Consider the following 26196-nt stretch of genomic DNA (forward strand, 5'->3'; position numbering starts at 1 on the left):
CAAATTTTAACATCGGCCAGATCTGAAAAAAGTAGAGGGAGGGCATGAAAATAAGTTTGGAAAAAGTAATGTTTTGGTCTAAATTAGGATCAGGCTTTGAAAAACTTGTTTGCACGTCCCCACAAAGAATTCGTAGGTGTACGAATACCCCTGTTGTTGAAGATTAACAAGCCAACATATACTGAAAAGTTATCAGATTAAATAAAGACACCTAGATGAAATGGAAAGTCAGTAACAAATTAGTCTTTTGTTCACATGGCTTTATTGAAACAAAATAGTATTCTCTGGTCCGTGTGAGGATCGAACTCACGACCTTGGCGTTATCAGCACCACGCTCTACCGACTGAGCTAACGGACCTTGCACACGAGAAATGGTAGATGGTAAACAATTGACAATCTGGATATCGATCCCGGCATCTTCCTAGTTGTGCAACAGCCCTTCAATTCCTAAATTTAAGAACATTAGACGAGAGACGCATTGAACTCTGTGTTAAAACTCTTGTAAAGATCTCAAAAGGAGGACCTCTCATTAAACATCTCCCAATGACAAGACAGCGCATGCATCACTATCAAACGCGATGCGCTAACAAACATACATTAACTAAATGCAGGACTGAAAGATTGCGCCGTAGTTTTTTCCGAAGTGCTAGTTTAGCTTTCAACAATCAATAGATTTTTAGACCATCTACGTACATATATATTTTTAACTTGTAGTTGTTATTTTAATATAAAATCTATTGTAACCCAGTCCCTTATTGATTAACAGTATGTAATTCTTATAGTTGTACATTTGTAACCACATTCTAATTCAGATTAACTGCGATGATGGTGGAATTAAACTAATTAATTATTAATTATTTATAATTACGCCATATAAAGGCGTGCGATGTAAAGTTTTCCCCTCGTATGTTTCTATTTTCTTAGAATCTTCCAAGACTGACCAATTCCGTGATGGGTCGTGGATTATTATCGCAAGGTCAGATCTTTCGACTTGTCCTGTCCAGACTTAAGAGGGTTACGTATCAGATTCACAAATTGACCTCTGAAGATCTACCTTTGTTTAAAGTTATTGCTACTCTTTGTTCAAAACAGAAAGTACGGGTCCAGGGTATTATTTACACAACAGGCAGAGAACTTGTTGAAGACGCTTTCAGAGAACCCACAAACGTTTCTAAAGTTATTGAATTGAATTGACGCTTTCATCATGCTCACATTGAACATTAGGAACGCCTGTTAAAAATAATCTCGCCGATTCAGTGACCGATCCTAAGGTGACAAATTAGGTTTTAATGCGTTGTCAAAAGAAGATCTGTGATGAAATTAAAAAGATAATTTTCATGGAGTATAGATCCCAGTACTTTCCGCATGCAAAGAGGACGACATAACTTTTTTCCGCTGGCTCGATAGACTTTGAGCTGGGAAAGAAAGTGGTACCGGGATCGACTAGATTTGATACATGCAAAATGTAATCGATAAAAAAGTGGAATTTTGGTGCGAAATTTTCGTTTTCTTATCTTTGATCAATAGCCAGTCATCAGGCTGACCATCATAGATTTGGGTGTCATCCAATCATTGAACGTCAATAAGCAACAAACAAAGTTAAATGCAGTGGAGCTAGGCGGGCGCTTTACTACTTGAGCTAATTCCCCAGTCACATAACTTTTCGTGTCGACAACAGACTTGTAAGGTCGTCTTCCCAAAAAAGAAGAAAAAGAAAAGGAAATAAATTTCTAGGTGAGGGCTTGGAGCCGCTTCTTTTCCTGAATGTACCCTTTTTACGAATTTCTGAGTTAAACTTCGAGCTCATGCAATAGTAAGGTGGCCATCAAATGCAGCATCAACACCGAAATAGATTATCTGAATAAGGCTTTTACACTGTGAAAAAGGCAATTAATTTTTCCTTCTACACTGGAAAACGGATGCTTAACAAGAGTCTGTTTATCTCGCCAAAATTTATAAATAATAGTGAGGCGATGATGTTCGAAAAGTTCCGTTTTTAAGATGTTTCCCGTAGATATTGAATCCCAAACCAATTTGAAGAGCGTTATCGTGAAGCTTTAACAACTACAGCAGTCTTTTACTGTACCTGTTTTTTAATTATTTAGGCGATTAGCCGATGCTAGTCTAGGCGGGCCAGTCTGTGAATCTAATTACAAACATCACGATACAAACCGCGAAAATTAAAAAACGGACATTACACAGTTACAACCATCTGTACATAGTTTAGTTTCCTTTAGTACTGTACCTACTTTCAGATTTTTGCAGATTTCTATCATTGTTATTACTATATTATTATCATCATCACCTTTTTCTTTATGGCAATACCTGGAAAATAGCGATACTCATAATACTGTAATGAACTAACTCATCGAAGTTCGAAGAGATCAACACGTTCTTAGACACAATTGCAAAATGGTCTTTAAGACTCGGTATCCGCTTGGTCATCCTTTCTTTGGACATTTGGGGCCGGTTATTTACACGAGGTCTAAACCAAACCGCGGTTTTATGCAGCCAGTGGGGCTCAGGGATTCTCTATAAAGGGTCGATTTAATTGAATACATGTCCCTCCACTATCAGCTTTCGGCTCTCTTGACACTATTTACAAAAATAAATGTTCAGATAAAAATTACAGCTTAACTGAAGATGGCTCAGAACGCGGTTTTGTTAAACAGCGGCTAAAAATTGATTGGATAACCAGCCAAGGCAAGCTTTTTTTCAAAGAATAAACAATACGAGCACTAAATGGAGAATCCGGGTATCTACCACTTGAGCTAATTCCCCAATCCTATCTATAACATGCGCGGACTCCTGCCTTTCAGGAATAGAGGGTATCCGGCCCCACTGTTTAGAATCAATAATTCAGTATTATCTTGAAAGATCAGTTTTACTCAGTAAATATGAGAGGCGCAATATGCTAAAAAATAATTCTTCAGATAGTTTTGGTGTTCCATGGCTTGTACGACCAACAAGCGCACCAATAAGCGACCCGGTAGGCCCTTGTCTGCTTTGTCGAATGAAGTCTTCCTTTTAGTTTTTCTTGAAAAAGGAGAGGTCAAAGCACTTGTTTTTCTTGTTGGATAGGCTGTCCTTTGCGTCGTAAACTGGTTTTGCACGTCTCGCCATTTCCCTTGAAGTACGATCCATCTGCCTTGAGGTACGACACATTTCCCCGTACGACCCAGTTCCCTTGCAGCACGTTCCATCTGCCTTGAGGTGCGTTACATTTCCATTTCGGTAATACAATTGATAGATAATCGCCTTGAAAGTGAGCAAAGATTAACTATGCTGGGCCCTTGATTACGTTTTTTTTCTTATCCGACTTTGGTTGCCTCTATCAAATGGATGAAAAATGTGATCACGGAGTTCTTTTGGTATATCCTATGTCAGGGGAATGTTCTATTTTATTCCACTGTTTCTTTTGTAGTCTTGAGTGCATCTATAATGTATTCTCGCCGACTTTGCGTTAGAAACAATAAAGTTCACGATCACTTAACTTTGCTTCTTTTCCGAGGTGGGAGGAAGTCTGGATACAGGCGAACCAGCTGCTTTGGCCTGGTCCCTTTTCAATTTCTTGAATAAGTTTCTCAGTCTGGGCAATAAAAGATGCTGAAGGAGTTAATCATGTTGTTGCTGCTGTTTGTCGTGGTAACGGCAGTTAAAAACAAATCAAATTGACACTCTGGTGAACTCGTGGCTCTTTTTACCTAAGCCAATTATCCTGTGATTCCAGTAAAACAGGAATAGTGCTCCCTTGGTGACCCAAAGTTGGTCCGCCATCTTGAATAAGACGCATGCCCTTACCGAACTTTTGAGGCCTCGCTAACGCCACGAAATGTGCATATCAAATCTCCACATCACTCGTTGCTTCGCATATCCACGAGTTAAAATTAACAGGATCATAAAAGCTGGCATTTTGCAATTCACAATATATGTTCTTACTACGGTTAGCTCCTTCTTTGTTCGGAAAGTCATAATGACAAAAAGATCTAAAGGGGCCTGAGATTGATTTCAAAACTACTGGTTCTCTATATGGGGCCTATTATCCATTGAACTGTATCCACACAGAGCTCCTTGGTAGTATAGTGGTGAGTATCCCCGCCTGTCACGCGGGAGACCGGGGTTCGATTCCCCGCCGGGGAGATATTACTTATTTTTTACAGGTAGTTAGAAGAATTCCCATTTTTATCTGGTTCAAAACTCTTTGTGGTATTCATGGAAAAACCAATTTGAAATCTTTGCGATGCGTATGTGAAAACGGAAACAGAAACAACCCGACCAGTGTCGTTAGAGGAAGTAAATTTAATCAACTTTGTCTTATTGTTTAGATTCTTCTCGAGATGATAGAGGGGGGTTGTCTTGGCTGTCGTCATTTTATGAGTACTTTTCAAATTCCAATCTTGTGAATTGCCAAACTCTAGCTGTATAGCGATGTATATCTTATTTTTCCTTCTGCTCGTAAAGATGACTGTATTCTTTGTTGTTTACTAACTCCCACTAATTTATCGGGTGCAGTTTGCAAAATTTTTTTTCGCCTAAAATAAAAAAGGCACCGATCTAAAGGAACCTGCAATATTGTTTCCAAAACTGCTGGTTCTCTAAGGCATCGATTATCAATTAATATTATCCACCTATCACCTCACAGAGGTCCTCGGTAGTATAGTGGTGAGTATCCCTGCCTGTCATGTGGGAGACCGGGGATCGATTCCCCGCCGGGGAGAAATTGTTTTACAGGAAAATAGAAAAATTTCCGTGTTCATCTGATTAAAATATTTTTGTGGTATTCATGAAAAACGAATTTGAAATCTTTGTGCGCGCATATGAAAACGGAAACTGAAACAACCCGACCAGCGTCATCACATGGAGCAAATCTAATCAACTTTGTATTATTGCTCAGATCCTTCTCGAAATGATAGAGGGGGGATTGTCTAAGCTTTCGTATATCTGTATATCTTTTTATTCCTTCTCTTCGTAAAGATGACTGTATTCAATATAGTTTACCAACTCCCACTAACTTATTGGGTGCAATTTGCAAAATGTTTTTGCTAACAATAAAAAAGGCACCTCCATCTTGGACGGTAGGTGCCCCTGTTTTTACTTAATCGTTTTTCGTGGCCTCTTGCGAACTCAACTCTATTCTTCTCTCAATGACCTGCTTCAATGATCTGTCGCTGTGGATTTATTATTTTTGTTTTGTTTGAGGTGTCTGTGACATAGCTAACATCGCTTTGCGAATCTCGGTAAGTAATCCCGACGCAATTTACCTTGCAACCGGCGGGTGAAAATGTGCTCAACTGATGATTTTAGCATTTTGGTCTATCTCAGACTTAATGGCGTCTAAATAAAGAAAGGTTTTTTGGAAAATAAAAGTGTAATGCAACTTTGATTTGTTTGATAGAATATGAAAACAGAACAGATTTGGAACTAAGGACATAATTGCGAACATATTATCTTTGTTCCTGCAAGGCTCGAACCTGTGACCTTGCGCGTGTGAGGCGGACGTGATAACCATACACTACAGAAAGCTTAACTATGAAAAGTTATTAATCTCATCAAACTGAAATAAATAGATAATCATCGATATAGACAAACCTTTGAGAATCAGAGTAAAGTAGCATATTAAAGATATTTCTCCAATAGGCACTGAACAATCACTGTTGGACAGCGGTGGTTTTGTGTTGTGGTACGTGGGACGTACCTTAGCCCTAAACCCTGAACCTTATTAAAAGATCAAAACGTATCAACGTAATTGTTCTTTTTTCTCCAAATGAATAAAAGAGGAAGAGAAAAGACCCAACTGTGTCATTCAAGCTGATCTTTTGAGTGTATTTCACCAAATTTTAACATCGGCCAGATCTGAAAAAAGTAGAGGGAGGGCATGAAAATAAGTTTAGGAAAAGAAACGTTTGGTCCAAACTAGGATCAGGCTTTGAAAAACTTGTTTGCACGTCCCCACAAAGAATTCGTATGTGTACGAATACCCCTGTTGTTGAAGATTAACAAGCCAATACATTTTGAAAAGTTATCATCAGATTAAATACAGACACCTAGATGAAATGGAAAGTCAGTAACAAATTAGTCTTTTGTTCAGATGGGTTTATTGAAACAAAAGAGTAGTCTCTTGTCCGTGTGAGGATCGAACTCACGACGTTGGCGTTATCAGCACCACGCTCTACCGACTGGGCTAACGGACCTTGCACACGAGAAATGGTAGATGGTAAACAATTGACAATCTGGAGGTTGGAATACTTACAAATGCGAGTTGGGTAGGAAAGTTTTCTATATGCTTGTGCAAACACAACAGATGACCTGAGGTCATGATTTGGAATGAAATCTTTTCTGCATCCACCACCACCCATGAACACTTTTTGCGTTTCCGCAGCAAAATCTAGGAGTTTCATATCACTTTGTGAACCTCTATGTCGCGATTATTTGCCGAGATTCGCAGAAATGGTGTCAGCTGCTCTTCAAAGCCACCTCAAACAAAATTAGAATGTAAAATCATAGCGAAGGAATATTAATTTGTTTTCTTGTAAGCAGGTCGTACAGGGAAGGAAAGAGCAAGGTCGACGTTAGATGGGCTAGGGAAAGCGACTGAATACAACAGTGGCTCTTGCAATATCAAATAGTCCATAGGCCAGGACCCTAAAAAGGGGCATTTGGTACCAAAAAGAGGGACAAATTCTAACCCTCATTTTTAACAACATTGATTTCTCTAGTTTTTTTTGGTATATGATAACCATGCCAATTGAGTAGCTTTATCAGGATTATCACGTGATTAAATGACGTCACTCAGTTTGGCTTAATAGGCAGACTTGGTACGAAGATGGTTATTAACAGTCAATCGGAAACCTGAAAACGTTTCAAACATTGATTTTTAGTTATTAAAAATCTCAAAAGTTGTTTTCAGAGTTAATTTCCAACGACGTATGTATGACTTACAGGTATTGCCCCTGAATGGTTTCCATGGCAACACTTGCCAATTACAAACATGAAAAGGGAAAGGGAAAAAAAGGGAAATTGCTGGAGTAAATTGCATTAATTACATTGTAACGCTCATTTTAAACAACAATGATTCCTCCAGTTTATTTTGATATATAATAACCATGATAACTATGCCAAACGAGTAGCTATACCAGGCTTATCACGGGTTCAAATGATTGATTCGGTTTGGTTGAACAGATAGATTACAGTCAATTACAAGCAAATGCAAATACAGTCAAATGTTACATACACTGGTTTTTAATCACTGAAAATCCCAAACTTTGTTTTCAGAGTTAATGTCACAAACATATATTTAACTTATAGAAGTTGTTCCTGGATGGTTTCCATGACAACACTTGCCAAATGTTAAATATGAAAAAATTATTCAGAATATAAGAGAATGCCCGGTACATGTGCAAAGTTACATTAAAACTTTAAGTTACATTTCCTCGTCTTTGTCGCTATCATCTGAGACAACCTCCTCGATAGAATCTTCACATCTGTTGCCATAGTCTAAAAGCTTCCACACATCGGTGCACTTCAAACCATTTTCTAGGCAACAGTAGGTAGGAAGTTGACAGGACCTTGCACATGAGCAGGACAGTAGCTCTAGCACGGCTGTAGGGGCTGGGTCACCGCTCATCCAGTCAATGGCAAAGTTATCGCCGCCTTCCCGCCAGCCAGAACCGCTGGGCGTGGGTGTCAAAGGGCAGCGTTGCAGACGTCGCTTCCAAATGACTGCTTGGAAGTTTTTTCGAGAGGCATGCTTGAGCAAGCAGTCAGCATGTGGTGGTAACTGGGTGGAGTCTATGTTACCCTTCTTGGCGCAGGATAACCTGTACCTCATCTCATTGATGTTATCAGTGCCTGGTTGAGAGCAGTAGAGCTTACATGTAAACTCTTGGAGGCTCTGAAATAGCTCATTCGAAAGAACCCATTCCCATTGAAGCATTTTCCAGGAGATTTATTTTGCTATTTTTTGTTCAGACCCGTCACAATTATTATGCATTTCCTGCTTGTCTTACGTCACCATTTTATTTTTGTGTCTCGCCTGTTGATCTAGTGGCACGATTCTCGCCTCGGGTGCGAGAGGTCCCGAGTTCGAATCCCGGACAGGCCCCTATTGCCCATGATTGTATACAAGTTATTGCTAAAGGTGTAGGAGAGAATATCTAGAAAGACGACTCCAAAAATTTCTTATCCAATTACTTTTCTTTCAGCTTGTTTTAAATCACCTTCAATTAATTCAATTTTCAATAGCGACGATGAATACCTATATAAATGTTCTGAGTTGTTTCTTGGTACGCACAGATACCAATTTTCTAAATTTTTAAAGAACATCAGCCAAAGTTCCGATTTTGTCTTGAGATATTTTCATAGAATCGAATATTCATACAGGTTTTTACCGTCGCCATAGAAAATTAAATTAATTGAATGTGCCTTAAGACAGTTGTTGGAAAAATTTAATTGGTGGTCTGAGTTCGAAGAGAACAACGACAACTACACGTTCTTCGATACAATTTCAAAATGGCCTTTATTCTCCTCATCAATTCTTGAGCAAGTTAATTAATAACGATACACGCGAGTTATAAAAGTAGCGTAAGCCTCGGTATCCGCTTGGTCATCCTTTCCTTGGACATTTGGGGTCGGTTATTTACACGAGCTCTAACCCAAACCGTGGTTTTACGCAATAAATAGGCCTTGGGGATTCTCTATAGGAGGATTGATTTAATTGCGTAAATGTCCCTTCACCATTAGCTTTTGACCCTTTGGACACAAAAAATAATGTTCAGACATTTGTTAAAGAGTGGCTAAACTTTGTTTAAATAACCAGATGTTGAAGTTTACAAATGAGATTCATAGTCAACACTTTACAAGCTTGTTCCAAGGAATAAACAAAAGAATACCGGTACCTCCCGCATGCAAAGCAAGCGCTCTACCATTTTAGCTAATTCCCCAATCCAATAATCAATAATTCAGTATTATCTTGACAGATCAGTTTTATTGAGTAAATATGAGAGACGTGATATGATAAAAAATAATTCTTCAGTCGGCAAAGCGTGATGCAGATAACGAGATGGTTAGTACGATCAAACACACGCACCAACAACGGACCTAATAAGTCTTTGTCTGTTTTGTCTAGTGTACTGATTGTTGTAGTTTTTCTTAAAAAAAAAGAGAGGGTCACCGTATTGGTTTTCGTTCGATAGGCTGTCCTTCGTGTGATAAAATAGCCTTGCACTTCTCCTTAGAGTTCTGATAGCCCGTGGCCGGCCATGAATGATCTCGGGCTGAAGGATGTCCAGCCAAGTCACTTGTCCGTATGGGTCGGTTTCCTGTAAACTGTTGTCCGCAGTGAGTTAAAACTTGAAATGTTAATAAAATATCTACAGGAACAGTGGTAAACCATGTGATTAACGGGTTGAGGAATTGGCTCAAATCGTTGAGCGCCCGCTTAGCATATGGGGGGTACCAGGATGGATGCCTGAATTCTCCATTTAGATTTTAGTATTTTTATCCTAAAATAGGATATTACTCTTTGTCACAATTAATGTTCCCTACACATCAAGTGTTGACAATTTATCGCCACAAATTTAAAACAAAAGCCTCCTGTGCAACCCAATGGAAGAAATACGTAAATTTAAAAAAAAAGACCATAAGCCTCAATAAACGCAGGGCAATTTTTAGCGTCATTCAGAATAGCAAGTTATTCAAAAGAAGAATCAGAAAATTGGAATCAGAGCGAGTAAAAGATTAAAGATAGTCCAGTTAAAACTTTTGACTCAGCTCCTTGCCTTACACCGGCTCTTCAGCTTTGGATATAAACAACTCTAACTCATTTAAATCTCTGGGAAAAAGTAAAGCTAAAAGGCAAAAAATTACCGCTAACAGCAATAATGGGCAAAGGTATGCGACGTCTTTAGGCTCAGTCAGCAGAGTGTGGTGCGTGAGTTCGACCCCTAACCAATTTTTTCCCTCATCTATGAAACTGTTTTTTTCCTTATATGTTATGAAATTCCATCACAATGTACCTCATCAGTTACACTTGACTACCAAAATTCTCCTAGTGCACAGTAAATAATTCCAAAAAAGTGGTCGTTGGCGTTTCTTTATTCTTCTGCGAAGTGAGAAGAAAAGTGGACAAAAACAAATTATATTCGTTCCCAACCTGTCAAATCAACGATAACCGAATTGTTGAAGCTTTAAACCACACGCTGACATCAAACTTAACAGAAGATACATGGAAAGACAAAATGTTAATTGATCGTTATCCCAACTGATAAGTATACCAGCCTTGTGAAATTGGTCATGAAGTGACCAACGTCGTCGCTATAATCAACCCGAAATCTTTTAAAAGTTAAGCATGAACACTTTGGAACTTGCGGATAGATAATTTGTTGTGACATATAATTACAAATGCTCAGAAAATATGCTTGAGAAATGAGTTGAGCAGAAATCATATAATTTCCATGAACGCTATCAAAATGCATGTACATAATTTGATTTTTGATGCGGCTTAACATTGCCACTATAGCTTAATGTACCCAATCAGGGAAATTTGCCTGCAAAATTTCGTGTCCATTTATCTTTGTTGGTAAGCGGAGGGGCAACCGAGAAGTAAGGAGTCACTTCTTCATCCCCATATTTCTATCGTCCTTCAGCATCTTCCTGTGTGTTTTGACCAGTCACTTGAAGAAACTCGGGTTATGTTTTGCCCAAGGTGACACTTGATTTAAAAGTACAGCAGAGTAAGCTCTGCACCGTACAAAACTGTAGCCACCTAATCTTCTGGCCAGCGGTGGAATCTGCATAATTAGGATTTGCTTTTGCTCTGGAAAGAATCAAAGTGCTCTGTGAGCAAACTCGTGAATCGACACATGATGTTTTAGATTATGTTTAATGTTATCTGGTTTAGGGAATTTTGTGGTTGATTGTCATATCTAGAGTACGAGCAGTAGTTCAGTGTTCGCTAATGTAGCAAAGAAACAAAGTAACGTTGGGATAAGAAGGCATTACAATTGAAATGATCATGCTATTACATTTGACAAGGTGGATGATGTCATGTGTTTTAAACGTCTATCATTTTTGTTTCTGGTTCAAAAGAAAAGGTTGGAAGTAAATGTGGGTGAAAAGTGAAATTTACTGTCTTTCGTTGTAAATATTAGAAAATCAAGGCAATACTGTCTTAATGAAAACATTAACGATTCCCTCTTTATCAAAAGAGTGATATAACTAAGCCAAACCTGCCACTGTCATTTTGGATCTTTAAGTCACGTGCTAGGCAACGTATAATCAATAACAAGATGGAATTTCAATTCAGGCCTATTTATCAATTTTTTTGGTGTGTAACTTTCGCATTTTAATACGTTGTACGTATGTTGAATCTTCAAATTGTCTTGAAACTTAAAAGAAAATTGTTCTTTAAAAATTCACTGAAAATCGGTAGCTAAAATTGTTTGTTTAGGTGTTATTTGATTTTCGTGTTAACTTGTTATTTCGTCAGTCGCCGGCATCTTTTGTTACTTCACACAGGAAAAACACACGCGACGAAACGTAATGATCAATTTTGTCCTCAAGCTCACGCTATAACAGAACAAGCTTTTGAACATCTGTGAACTCCGAGCGCTTCGCAGTAGGTGATATTTTCAATGAATCTTCGGATTGTTTTCAAGTTCAAGGATTGTAAATTACAATTTTATGAAAAACGAAGGTTGTTCTGTTATTTCAGTGTGAATCCTTGCATGCCTGCCAGTCGCTGGCGCCGCTTGTTGAATTTAAAACGAAAAAAAAAAACTCTTTTAAGATTATCATTGGCTTCTTTTTCACCCCACCACTATTAGCAACAAAGGTCGCCATTTCGTCTGTTTATTGCTCGCCAAAAACTATCAAATGCACTCAAAAGCCTAAAATATAAAAAAAGTTTACAGGAATCGACCAATCGAGCGAGCGAGCGAGCGAGCGAATACCATTCCCCACATCGTATCTATAACTCGCTCTTGCGCATGCGCGCAATTCACGAGTTAAAAAGGGATATAAATGTCTCGGATAGATATTTTATTCAGATTAAGCACCGACTTTTCCATTGGAGGAGCTTTATCGGAAAGGAAATCCGGTCTCCCGCGTGACAAACGAAGATACTCACAACTATACTACCGAAGTCTTACGAGAGACAAGATATGGATGGAAGGCTAGCGCAACTTTCCGCTTGTATTTAGTAAACACCACTCGCTTTGGAAGTACTGTTGGAAAAGTTAACTGATCGTAATCCTTACTGTTACACTTGCCAGTAATAATAATAGGAATAGATTGTACAAACACTAAGTCAACAACAGGGAAAGTGGAATACGTCACTAACATGGACGACCGGTAAGGAGCGATCATTTGCTTACACACCTGCTACCAGCTACGCATCAAAACAACAGTAACATATTTTTTAAGGGTTTCGTATAACTGGCCTGTTGATCTAGTGATTCTCGCTTTGGGTGCGAGAGGCCCTTGGTTCGACTCCCGGTCAAGCCCGTTTTGTCGTGGAATTTGATGTAAGCAGAGTTTTCGTTCCTACATTTAGGTAGTTTAAGACGAAGGAAAGACTAACTTGAGCGATGTAGTAAAAACCAGAAAACATATATCGTGAATATCATATTTTGCTTCGCTCCAAACAGGCTACTCTATTTGCAAGAAACAAAGCCAAAACTCTTTGTTCTTCGGATGAAATAGCTTCAAAGCAAGGACTAAAGCGCGGCATCAAGATAAATGCAAGAGATCAACGTCTTACACGGATGTTTGAGATCCACTACTATCAAAGAAAATACAAATGAAGATTTTAATTTTTTCTCTGAAATAACTGCTTTTGCGAAATTACTGCATGTGGAATTTATTTCTTGCGTGTGCATAGAGCAATTTTACGCGCACACGAGTAAATAGTAAATTTTACGCGAACACGAGTAAATAGTGCAGCGAAGGTGTCATACCAACAAGTTTATTCATCTGGTCTTTACACGAGCATAATGAGAACGATACAGACAGAGTAGACACCAGTAAGCACGCGTTTTAGTTTATCTCAGCCCCAAAATACTCAGAAAAAAATTCAACGAATGGTTATAAAACTTGGATTTCTGATGTTGCAGACGATCGTGACAATCTTTTGTTTCTGGCAGGGCCCAAACCTGCGACCCTCCGTGTGTTAGGATGACGTGATTACCATTACACTAAAGAAATTTACAGGTTATTACTTTTGTGGCATTTACGGCATGTTTATAATGCCTTGTTTCGATTAAGCTAACGAATAAGCAGAATTTGTTGCTGACTAGCTGATGAAGTTGGGCTGTCAGGGTGTCACGCGAGTTACGCACGCTCGAACGTTTCATTTTAAGTTCATGTTTGGTAGTCATCATCAATTTTCAACAAAATCATAGACAGCAGAAAGACGTCGAAGACGCATAAACAGAACAAACGACATGGTTTCGCGAAATTATGTAAAATTTACTTTATACGAGCAAATTTTGCGATTTTTTGCCACACGTACACGTAATTTTTCGTCCTGCCTTAGTTTTCTGTGGTACGAATCCCGGCATACAGGGCTTGACAAGGCCAAATCAAATTACAAGACGGAAAGACTGTTCTCGAGTAGATGATGCAGCAAAGTTTTCATTCCAACAAGTGTCGTTTGTTGATCTGAAGTCTGCATGAACATAAAGAAACCGTTCAGACTGACTCGCAAACCGGTACGTGTTTCTTAGTTTACCTCAGCCTCAGTATATTTAGAAAGAATGAGGTTCTCATGAAAAGAAGAGTATCACAAAACTGAAATTTAACTTTAATTAATTATATTTAGTTTATTTTAGTTAATTTATTTTATTTAATTACTGAATTTGGAATTATTAATTATTCTCACAAGGAAGAATAAATAATTCACTGGAGGTAAAAATGTTTAATACAGTTTGTAACGATTGTGAAGGCTGCACATATTGCCGTGGTGTCTGCCCATCCTCCGATCAAAATGGTTATACATCGAAAGTAATTCTAGCAGATAACCACTAAACTACAGAAACTTCGGCGGTACTCACTATTAAATTTTTAGAATTATATCTTTTTAAAATAAAAAATGAATAAATGAATAAGTGACGAGGAAAAACATACAAGGTGATTCACACGAAAGTTAAACTCTACCTAGTAAGAAGATCTCGCCGTGGAATTTTAAGGAAAAGTGGCCACAGTTAGGTGCAAAAGAAGCCCTAAATGAGTATCCATACAGACAAGCCTTTGAGAATATGAATCAAGCAGTACACATCAATTAAATAAGCATATCTTTTAGTCATTCTTCTGAAGAGTAGTTTAGCCATGCCATCCTTTTCCTTATGCGTTCAAATTTTTACTATTTTTCGGCAATATAATTGACAGATAATCACCTTGAAAGTGAACAAAGATAACTTATGCTGGGACCTCGATTAGATTTTTATCTCATCCGACCTTGGCTGCCTTAATAAAATAGATGAAAAACGTGATCACGGATTTATTTTGATATATTCTATATCCTTCGTGGCCCATCGCAAAATCAGCTTTATCCTGTCTTTTTCTGAGGTTTCTGTGACACAGATGACATTCCTTTTAGGGAATCTCGACAATATTTAACTTACAAACGGTAGGTGAACCTGTGCTCAAATTAGGTCTTTTAGTATTTCGGTCCATCTCAGACTAAATGACTTCTTAAAAAGAAAGGTTATCATGAGTTTTTGATAGAATTTGAAAACTAAAGAAGATTTTAAACCACAGACGCATCAATATAGTTAAGCTCAAGTAAAGGCCTTCAACCCCCTCTGATTAATGAAATACACGATTTAGGAATAATATTGTGAGCCTAATTGAAGGCACTACGAGCTTTAATTATTAAAATTGAAGTATGTTCAGGCGGTGCACAAGCACAAGCACCTTCTTTCTCAAACGAAGCATCACGAGTATATAGGCAAGATGGAGAACCCGGGTACCTCTTGCATGTTACACGGGTGCTCTACAACTTGAGCTAATTTGAAAACGCTCTCTCCGCTGCGTTCATTGTACTTAGTCTTCAATTTCATGAATCGAATCTATCGCTGGGTGAACTCGACCTCATAAAAAGACAAAAAGATGGAAATGGTCGTTCAGTTATGATATTAAAAGATAATCTATTTGGAGAATCCGGGTATCGATCCCGTTAGTTCTCGCGTGTAAAGCGGACGCTCTACCTTTTGTTAGACAACTTTTCTAACTTTTCCTAGATCCACTTAACAATGAAAATATGCCAAAAAAGTTTCTTTTGATATTGCTTTGATATTTTCCTGTTTGACAAACTATCTTTTGTCCCTTTGAAATGTAATCTGTTATTATTTCAAGTCAGAATAAAATTATTTAAGAACTATTTTATTATCTATTTTTTCCAAAATAACGTAAGGAAGGCAAAAATGAAAATTCGTACTTAATGCGTTATATTTTGCAAAATTTTAAGACTATTACTTGACCCTGAGTGTACTGAAAACACATACATATGAATCAACTATCCACATCTCCCCTAAAGATCACGAGAAACAGTGAAGCAATAATTTAATTTGAACCTTGAAAGCATCACAAGGTTTGAGTTAACTCTAGCTTCTTTCTTTTGCATGTTCGGTTAGACAAATCAAGCCAGGGATTGGTCTTTTTTTATAAAATGAAAAACGAAAAAAAAGAAACAAATATGGAAGGTTCACATTTGCAATTTTTAAGCTTATGATGTTTCAAGGTTTTAAATCAAATCTTTGCTTCACTAACAAGGGAGATAAAATAAAAATGGTATTTCTCTCAGTCTGTAATAACTTTTTTTAAAATTGCGTGTAGTTACTTAAATGATACTTACCTTGCCAATGGAGTGTTCAAATACCAAAGATGATATTCATGAGTTTTTGGACAAGGTTCAACACCCAGCATTGGGTATTCATTACATAACCATACATCACACACATTGGAGGTACTTGACTTCCATCTTCTTGTGCAAGAATAGAAAGAAAGAAAGAAAGTCAGTAGCTCAACGTTTCATTTCTGTAATAAGCTACTCCAGCCGAAATCTTCAAGCCTTGGTACTATTCCTTGTTACATGTAAGCGATGAAGGCCAGTAGTTCCAGGTTTCTGTACACATCGGCTTCTTTACTGTTCGTCAATCTCCTCTAGAAACTGATATTTGGCACATGCTTTGGCACTACAAGTAGGTAGTAACATTATAGGTTTTGCTATTGCAGCTGGAATGTTTGTCTGCGATGGAACGCATAGCACATATAATTACTTCATCCTTTTTTAATTCAGTATTTTCATGTTCTGTCAACTAAATATTAAACAGAAGGTTACTTGTTATTGGTAAATATTTTCATCAAAATAAATTAAACTCTGTTGAATGTTTCCGATCATGATAAAGCAACCACAACAGGCAATGGTCATTCTTCTGACCTTTGATCAAAAGCCAGTCAGCTTTGCTCAAACGAGCCCTTGAAATAGGGCTGACCATCAGAGGTTTGTGCGTCCAAATATGGGCAAAAAGCAAAATATAATGATGGTGATGGTTTTGTCGTGTCGATAACAGACTTGTAAAGTCGAATTTGAAATACAAAGGGGGAGAAGAAAAGAAAAGAAATGTACCAGTCATGACTTGAACTTGCCACATTTCAAGAGTGCAGCCTTTCTACGAATTTCTAATCCTGACTTTGCACAGTCTCTGTGGCGCAATCGGTCAGCGCGTTCGGCTGTTAACCGAAAGGTTGGTGGTTCAATCCCACCCGGGGACGATTCCTTTTGCTTTCAAATGTTATGATTGCCAGGCAATGCCATTGACAGATAATCAGCTTGAAAGCAAACAAAGATTACCTACGCTTGTTCTCGATTGCTTTTTGCTGTTTTTATCTGACTTTGGTTGCCTTGATTGAATGAACGAAAAAACGTTATCACGCTTTTCTTTAGATAAATCATGTGGCAGATGAAACTGATTGCCATTCCATTCCACTGTTCCAGTCGAAGTCTTTAAGACTAGAGTGCATCTACAATGCATTCTCCTTGACTTTGCGCGAGAAACAATTAGTTCTCGATCGCTAATCTTTGCTTCTTTTCCAAGGCAGGAGAGGGTCTGGATGCAAGCGAAGCAGCTGCTTAAACCTCGTTCCTTTATAATATCTTGCATGAGTCTCTAAAACTGAGCAATATTAGAGAGTTAATGATGTTTTTGTTGGTGATCGTCGTGGTAACGGACGTTTGTTATATGATGTTTCTGGTCGTCAATGGCATCTAAACTGGTAAAGCAATAACAAAAAAAAAAACAAAAAAAAACGGGCTACGGCTAATACATGGTGTACATCTGTTAACATCTTTTGCGATGATCGGAATCTATGATCATGGCCAAGAACATTTAATTAACTTCACCTGTCTCTATTGTAGTTTGCTCAAAGAGATCCTAAAATAGTGCCAGCTTGTAGCAACGATTTCCTTCGATTTCAGATTTGTCTTTTTCTAAATCAAAATTATTGCTTGGGTTGCAGTTGGTTGGAGCGCCCATTTAGTAGCATCGCAGGTTTAGATATCAACTCTCCAATGTTAGCAAAGACATCTGGGGCAGAAAAGAAATCAAATTGACACTATGGGGAACTCATGGCTGTTGGTCTAGTGCATAACTCTCGCTTTGGGTGCGGGGTCCCGGGGTCGACTCCCGGAGATGCCCGTTTTGTTGTGGAATATAATGCGAACAGAGTTTTTGATCTATAAATAATTAAATGCAGGAAATCACCGTCTTACACGGATGTTTGATATCCATTCCTAAATTTTCTCAGAAATGCCGGACTGCTTTTGCGAAATTACTGCATGTGAAATTTGTCTCATGGGTGTACATATTGCGATTCTACGCGCACACGTGTACTCGTTGCGCACCTGTTTTTTTCATTTTGTTCTTGGTTTCTGTTGGGAGCATTGAACAGCACTCGTGCGAATCCCAACAAATAATTGCAAGACGGAGGTTAAGTAGATGGTGCAGGAAAGGTGTCATACCAACAAGTTTATTCATCTGGTCTTTACACGAGCATAGACAGGACAATCCAGACTGAGTAGCCACCGGTAAGCGCGTTTTTAGTTAACTCACCCTCAAAATACTCAGGAAAAAAAATTATTATGGTAAGAGGATGATGATGAAACTCTGAGAACAAAAAGAGACGGAAATTCATCTTTTATATTTGATATCATGAGGGCTTGTAAGATCTCGGGGGTCACAGGATCTTTTTCGAACTTTGGCCTACTCAACCTTCTCTGAAATGCATTGACCATTAAATAACCAGAGGGTGTGTAGACATTTTTGATGAACCAACCATCCGCTGCGCCTAATTAATGCTGTAGACAGTGTTAATAATTGGAATCGGAGAATATGCTTCATTGAGTAGGCACTGTGAGTAAACTGCGACCTAAAAGGATTGACAGGTAAACAGCAAACATAATATGATGAAGCCCATCCTTTGCAACGTTTGAACCCTGCGAGGTAGGTACGCACAGTGCCATTCGCTTTGAAAGCCAGAACGGTGCTCTTTACCATGCAAGTTGTAGATTGCAGATGCTCGGGGACTGAGGAGAAAAATTTTGTCTTTATTTCAGACTAGAGCACAACTGAAAATAAACAGACAGAGGACAAACAAGAGAAAACACCCACCAGATAACAAAAGGGTGAATACACTAAATATTAAAAGTAAATAGTTATTGGTAAATAAATGAATAGACAGATAACCAATTAGATTAATAACTGAATGAATAGGTACTTCGGTGTATAAATGAATAAATAAATAAATCAATAAGTAATTATGATAAAAAGAGTAAGAAACCTCATGACAGAAAGCGTTTGAAAATTCATTGATAGTTGAAGGGGATCTTAGAGGTTACTTTTCTTTTTTTCGGTTCTTTTGTAAGTTTTGCCGGGTATTGTTGCTCCTAACTTGAAAAGACGCCGTCTCTCTAGTCTGGTAAATTTGATCGCGAAATTACGTATTCACTAAGGTTTGCTTGGTTAAAGCGGGGGCACTAGAAAAGAGAGGAGTCTCGCATTTCTGTTTTCCGTTAGCATCTTCCTGTGTGTTCTTTACAATACAGCTATGCTCAGTGGAGGCTCCTTTAATTTCTAAGCAGTCACTTTAGCAAACACGTAGTACAATTAGTCTTGTGTAGCATTTGGTTTATAAATACAACAAAGGAGGCTAGGCTATTTTCTATACCGTAAAAGAACGTAGCCCGGTGATTTAGCAACTCGGTGCGAATCAAAGAAATAAAGAATTTGTATTCATTCTGAAAAGAAAAAGGCAAATGAAAGATTTTAAATTCATTTTTCATGAATGCCACAAAGAGGTTTTAATGAGATGAAATAAGACTTTTTCTGGTCACCTGGAAAAGAAGTTAAGTTAAGTGGTCGTGAACCTTATTGTTTCTAACCTAGTCAGTGAGAATACATCGTAGATACACTCAAGACTACAAAAGAAACAGTGGAATAAAAGAGAAAATTCGCCTGACAAAGGATATACCGAAAGAAATCAGTGATCACGTTTTCATTCATTTTATCAAGGCAGCCTAACATACTTGGGTAATCTTTTCTCACTTTCAAGGTTTTTATCTGTGATTGTGTTGCCGAAAAATAATAACATTTGAACGCATAAGGAAAAGGATGGCATGACTGCGCTAATCTTCAGAAGAATGCCCAAAAAACATGCTTGCTTTATTGATATGTACAGCTTCATTCATATTCTCAAGGGCTTGTCTGTATGGAACCTCACTTAAGGAGGGCATTTTTGCACCTCGAATGTGTCCACTTTTCCTTAAAATTACATCGCGAAAAATTACAAAGGAGAGTTTAATTTCCATATGAATCACCTTGCATGTTTTTTCTTGTCACTTATTCATTTATTCTTATCCATGCGGTTTCTGTAGTGTAGTGGTTATCACGTCCGCTTTACACGCGGAAGATCGTAGGTTCGAGCCCTGCCAGAAACATTTTCGATCATGAATTAAATTTTCGTTTTGTAATACCACGAGAAATTTCATGAGAACCTTATCCTGTCTGAGTATGTAAGAAACACTTACCGGTTCGCGAGTCAGTCTGAACGGTTTTTTTATGCTCATGCAGACTTCAGACCAACAAACGACAGGACAGTAATTGATGGTTGTTGATCGGTACTGTTCAAGTATAATTTGTCATCTTGAATTTCATCGCCTTTCTACAATTGTCGAAATTGCTGTGTCTGCACATCAAAACACCCACACAGAAAAAGCTTTATTTACGTTTTGACTATTTGACCAGAACTATTTAATTGCATTTGCATCATTTTAAAAAATAATGAAAAGTTTGTAATTCAACAACTTTTTGTCGGAGTTTGACGACGGGTTTGAAGTTATTTTGTCTCATTTGTCTTTCCTTCGTCCTAAATTAGCCAAATGAAGGAACGAAAGCTCTGCTCACATCATATTCCACGACGAAACGGGTCTGCCTGGGAGTCGAACCCGCGACCTCTCGCCAAAAGCGACAATCATGCCACTGGACCAACAGGCCAGGTAATGTGAAGACCGTAAAAAAATAATTACTATTGTTTCGACGCTTAGCAGGTAGCAGGTGTGTAGTCAAATGATCGCTCCTTACCGGTCGTCCTAGTTAGTAGCACTTTCCCTGTTGTCGTCTGATACTATGTACAATCTATTCCAATTGCCTTTTCGTTGGGATAGAGGCGTTCCATTCCGATAGAGCTCTTTTACACGAAAAGTCTGTACTTAATCTGAATAAAATCTCTATCCGAGACATTTATAACCTTTTCTTTCCAGACCAAGAGCAAGTTCTAATTTTACAGATTCTACCGCTAGCCAAAAGATTAGGTGGCTACAGTCTTGTATGGTCTTAAGCGTGCAGAGCCGACTCAGTTGTATTTTTAAATCAAACATGTCACCCAGGGCAAAACGTAATAATTTATTAATTAATTAATAATAATTTTAAGTTTTAACTCACTGTGGACAACAATTTACAGGAAACCAATCCATACTGACAAATGACTTGGCTAGACATCCTTCAGCCCGACATCATTCAAGGCCGGCCATCAGGACTCTAAGGAGACGCGCAAGGCTACTTTATTACACGAAGGACAGGCTATCCAGCGAAAAAAAATACGTTAACCCTCTCTTTTGTTTAAGAAAAAACTACAACAACGACTACACTCGACAAAACAGACAAGGACCTACTAGGTCCGTTGTTGCTGCGTGTGTTTGATCGTACTCACCACCTCGTTATCCGCACCACGCTTTGCCGACTGAAGAATTATTTTTTATCATATTACGTCTCTCATATTTACTCAGTAGAATTGATCTGTCAAGATAATTCTGAATTATTGATTCTAAACAAGGGGGCCGGATACCCTCTATTCCTGAAAAGTAAGAAGTCAGACGTTGGGGAATTAGCTCAAATGGTAGAGCGCCCGCTTAGCATGCGGGAGGTACTGGGATCGATACCCGGATTCTCCAATTCCCTCCCTTATTCTTTTGTTTATTCTTTACAAAAAAACTTGCCTTGTAAAGTGTTTACTAAGCATCTCTTTCGTAAACTTAAACGGCTGGTTATTTAAACAAAGTTTAGCCACCCTTTAACAAAACCGCGTTCTAAGCCATCTTCACCTCATCTGAACATTTATTTTTGTGTCAAAAGGGCCGAAAGCTGATAGTGGAGGGACATTTATTCAATTAAATCAACCCTCTTATAGAGAATCCGAGGCCTACTGACTGCGTAAAACCACGGTTTGGTTTAGATCTCGTGTAAATAACCACCCCAAATATCCAAGGAAAGGATGACCAAGCGGATACCGAGGCTTACGCTACTTTTTTATCGTTATAAATTAACTTGCTCAAGAATTGATGAGGAGGATAAAGACCATTTTGAAATTGTGTCTAAGAAATTGTTGTTCTCTTCGAACTCAGACTACCAATTAAATTTTGACCAACAATTGTCTTAAGGCACTTTCAGTTAAATCAATTTTCTACGGCGACGTTAAAACCTGTATGAATATTCGATTCTCTGAAAATATCTTAAGACAAATTCGGAACTTTGGCTAATGTTCTTTAAAAATTTGGAAAATTGGTATATCTACGCACCAAGAAACAACTCGAAACATTTATATAGGTATTCACCGTCGCTATTGAAAATTGAATTAATTGAATTTGATTTAAAACAAACGAAAAAAGGTAACTGGATAAGAAGACATCTTTGGAGTCTTTCCTACACCTTTACGTAAGTCAATAAAGAAACCAAAATTTGTATGTAATCATAGGCACTAGGGGCCATACCGGGACCTCTCGCACCCGAAGCGAGAATCATGCTGCTAGACCAAACAGGCCAGTCCACAATAATAAAATGGTGACGTGAGACAAGCAGGAAATGCAAAATTAATGTGACGTGCCTGAAAAGAAAAGGGCACAATGAATGTCCTGGAAATGCTTCAAATTCAGTTTTCATGAGTGACAAAAAAATATCTTAATTAGATGAAATGTGTGAATGAATACTGAATCTCTGAGACTGTATACCATAGTTCTGAAGATCGAGAATTTCAGGTAAACGGGGAAGCTTTGATATTGCAAGAGCCACGGTTGCATTCAGTCGCTTACCGTAGCCCATCTTACTTCGACCTCTTTCCTTCCCTGTACGACCTGCTCACAAGGAGACAAGAATGTTTGAAAAGTCCCCACGAAGAATTCCTACGTGGACGAATACCCCTGTTGTTGAAGATTATAAATCAATAAATTTTTAAAAGTTATCATCACATGGAAGTAAAATACAGACACATAGATGAAATGGAAAGTTAGTTACAAACTAGTGTTTTGTTCAGATAGCTTTATAGAGACAAAAGAGTATTCCCTGGTCCGTGTGAGAATCGAACTCACGACCTTGGCGTTATCAGCACCACGCTCTACCGACTGAGCTAACGGACCATGCACATGAGAAAGCTCGAAAGGGCAAACAATTGACAATCCGGGTATCGATCCCGGCACCTTCCTAGTTGTGCACCAACCCGCACGAAAGCGGATGTGAAAATGAGAGACTGAAACAACTCAACTAGAATCATTACTAGATCGATCCTTTCCGAGATGCCAGAGAAGAAGGTTTAAGTAATCATTACTGTCTGAGTTCCGCACCACACAGAGTGTGAACTACATGTCCCTTGCAAAGAAGATAATGACGTGATTTGAAATGTTATTCTCTTATATCTGTTGAAAATCCTTCAAGATGTACTTGATCAACAGCACTCAGCTTCCAAAATTCTCTTTTTTCCTTGCCAGGAACATTTTTGCAAACATTTCCTTAGCTCAAAATCTGCTCTAGTTTTATATTCTACCAAACAATCAAAATTGCATTACACTCTTTCTCAAGAACCTTTCTTTATTTAGATGCCATTAAGTCTGAGACAGACCAAAATGCTAAAATTATAATTTGAGCACATATTCACTTGCCGATTGCAAGTTAAATTGCGTCGGGATTACTTGCCGAGCTTCGCAAAAGCGATGTTAGCTATGTCACAGATACCTCAAACAAAACAAATAAAATAATTCCACAGCGACGGATCATTGAAGCAGGTCATAGAGAGAAGGATAGAGCTGACCTAAAAGGAGGCTACGAAAAACGACTATGTAAAAACAGGGGTCCCTACCGTCAAAGATGGAGGTCGTGGATTCGATTCCGATCGGTGCCTTTTTTATTGTTGGCCAAAACATTTTGCAAACTGCACCTGATAACTCAGTGGGAGTTAGTAAACTATATTGAATACAGTTATCTCTACAAACAGAAGGAATAACAGATATACGAAAGCTTAAACAATCCTCCCTCTATCATCTCGAGAAGGATCTGAGCAATAGTACAAAGTTAATTAGATTTACTCCCTCTGATGACACTGGTCGGGTTGTTTCTTCCGTTTTCATATGCCCTCACAAAGATTCCAAATTCGTTTGTCATGAATACCGCTAAGATTTTTTTAATCACATAAAAATGGGAATTTTTCTAATCTCCTGTAGAAAAAGGAAATATCTCCCCAGCGGGGAATCGAACCCCGGTCTCCCGCGTGACAGGCGGGAGACCGGGGGAGACCATTATTCTACCGAGGACATTTGTATAAAAAAAGGCTTAGAGAACCAGTAATTTTGAAAACAATATTTCAGGCTCCTTTAGATATTTTTGTCATTATGACTTTCCGAACAAAGAAGGAACTAACCACAGAACGTAAATTGAATTGATACATGCCAGCTTTTATAATCCTGCTAATGGATATGCGAAGCAACGAGTGATGTGGAGAAACCCTGTCATTTGTTCTGACTACGCGAAATCGTTCTCTCTACGTCTTCGACGTCTTTCTGCCGTCTGTGATTATGTTGAAAATTGATTCTTTGACTCTTGAGTTACTATCAAACATGAACTTAAAATGAAACGTCCCAGCGTGCGTAACTTCCGTGTCACCCTGACAGCCCAACTTCATCAGTTCGTCAGCAACAGGAGCGAGAAGCAAATAAATGATAGAAACAACCGGGTCTGTTCTCACAACACCCTCCGCGATTCTGCCGTTAGTTTAGTCGAACATGGCATTTCAGACATGGCGTAGATGCCACTAAAGTGCGTTCACGCAAGTTTCTGTGGTGGAGTGGTTATCATATTCGCCTAACACGCGGAAGGTCGCTGGTTCGAGCTCTGCCAGAATCAAATTTTGTCACAATCGTCCACACTATAGGAAATCCAAGTTTCATCATCATCCTCTTATCATTATAATTTTTTTTTCTGAGTATTTTGAGGGTGAGTTAACTAAAAGACGCACTTACCGGTGGCTACTCAGTCTGGATTGTTCTGAAACTGAAATCGAGGGACAATCCTTGCTACGAGCCTGCACTATTTAATGCTCTTTGAGGAAACTACAATAGAGACAGGTGAAATTAATTTAATGTTCTTGGCCTTGATCACAGTTTCTGATCATCGCAAAGGACGTTAGCAAATGCAAACCATGTATTATCCATATACCGCTTTTTCAGGATATTGTAAGGGGACGAGGCTTAAGCAACTGCTTCGCCCGTATCCAGACCTCCTCTTGCCCAAAATAATGCACGGAGATACTTATTCATGCCTTTATATCTAGCCGCTTGGACTATTGAAACAGCCTCCTATTAAAGTTCCTGAGTGCCATCTTCACAAATTACAAAGTCCAGAATGCAGCTGCACGCCTTATATTCCAGGAGAGCAGATTTTGTCATATCACACCTCTGCTCAAATCATTACACTGGCTACCTGTAAAATATCGCATAGTGTTTAAAATTATCTTAACTACTTTTAAATCAATACATGGTCTTCCCCAGCCTACATAAGTGAGCTGATTTCTGTTAGATACACCGGAAGATATGACTTCCGTTCCAATGACGGCTTACTCCTTACTCCTTGCAGGGGTAAAACACTCACCACGCTCGGCGATCGATCTTTCCATGCAGCCGCCCCTAAATTGTGGAACGATCCTCCGGGCTCTATCAGAAACACCCAATCTTTAAACAAGTTTAAGAGGGCCATTAAGACCTTTTTATTTTCCAAAGCTTTATAATTCACAAGTTCACCTACGGTTTGTAAGTTAAATTGTGTCGAGATTCCTAAAAGGAATGTCAGCTATGTCACAGACACCTCAGAAAAAACGGGATAGAGCTGATTTTTGCGATGGGCCACAAAGGATATATGATATACCGAAATAAATATGTGATCACGTTTTTCATTCATTTTATCAAGGCAGCCAAAGTCGGATAAGAAAAAAATCTAATCGAGGGCCTGCCATAGGCAATCTTTGTTCACTTTCAAGGTGGTTGTCTGTCAATTGTATTGCCCAAAAATAGTAAAGATTTGGGCGCATAAGGAAAAGGATGGCATGACTAGGCTACTCTTCAGAAGGATGACTAAAAACATGCTTATTTAATTGATATGTACTGCTTCATTCATATTCCCAAAGGTTTGTCTGTATGGATTCTCATTTAGGGAAGGCATCTTTTGCACCTCGAATGTATCCACTTTTCCTTAAATTTCCACCTCGAGATCTTCTTACTAGGCAGATTTTAACTTTCGTGTGAATCACCTTGTATATTTTTCCTTATCCCTTATTCATTTATCCATTTTGATATAAAAACTATAATTAACAAAATTAACCGCAAATATT

General features: G+C 38.4%; 7 non-coding genes across 7 annotated transcripts; 4 read left to right on the plus strand and 3 right to left on the minus strand.

Moving 5' to 3' along the window:
* Positions 1 to 285: 285 nt before the first annotated feature.
* On the minus strand, positions 286 to 358 carry Trnai-gau (transfer RNA isoleucine (anticodon GAU)). The gene has a single exon. It is a non-coding gene; the product is annotated as a tRNA-Ile (tRNA).
* A 3710-nt stretch (positions 359 to 4068) lies between these two features.
* Trnad-guc (transfer RNA aspartic acid (anticodon GUC)) lies at positions 4069 to 4140 on the plus strand. Its single transcript has one exon. It is a non-coding gene; the product is annotated as a tRNA-Asp (tRNA).
* Positions 4141 to 6118: 1978 nt separating this feature from the next.
* Trnai-gau (transfer RNA isoleucine (anticodon GAU)) lies at positions 6119 to 6191 on the minus strand. Its single transcript has one exon. It is a non-coding gene; the product is annotated as a tRNA-Ile (tRNA).
* Positions 6192 to 16696: 10505 nt separating this feature from the next.
* On the plus strand, positions 16697 to 16770 carry Trnan-guu (transfer RNA asparagine (anticodon GUU)). Its single transcript has one exon. It is a non-coding gene; the product is annotated as a tRNA-Asn (tRNA).
* A 3147-nt stretch (positions 16771 to 19917) lies between these two features.
* Trnav-uac (transfer RNA valine (anticodon UAC)) lies at positions 19918 to 19990 on the plus strand. The gene has a single exon. It is a non-coding gene; the product is annotated as a tRNA-Val (tRNA).
* A 1439-nt stretch (positions 19991 to 21429) lies between these two features.
* Positions 21430 to 21502, plus strand: Trnaa-agc (transfer RNA alanine (anticodon AGC)). Its single transcript has one exon. It is a non-coding gene; the product is annotated as a tRNA-Ala (tRNA).
* A 1385-nt stretch (positions 21503 to 22887) lies between these two features.
* Trnai-gau (transfer RNA isoleucine (anticodon GAU)) lies at positions 22888 to 22960 on the minus strand. The gene has a single exon. It is a non-coding gene; the product is annotated as a tRNA-Ile (tRNA).
* Between the last annotated feature and the right edge of the window lie 3236 nt (positions 22961 to 26196).

This window comes from Pocillopora verrucosa, chromosome 14 (assembly GCF_036669915.1).
Source record: "Pocillopora verrucosa isolate sample1 chromosome 14, ASM3666991v2, whole genome shotgun sequence".
NCBI classification, from domain to species: Eukaryota; Metazoa; Cnidaria; class Anthozoa; order Scleractinia; family Pocilloporidae; genus Pocillopora; species Pocillopora verrucosa.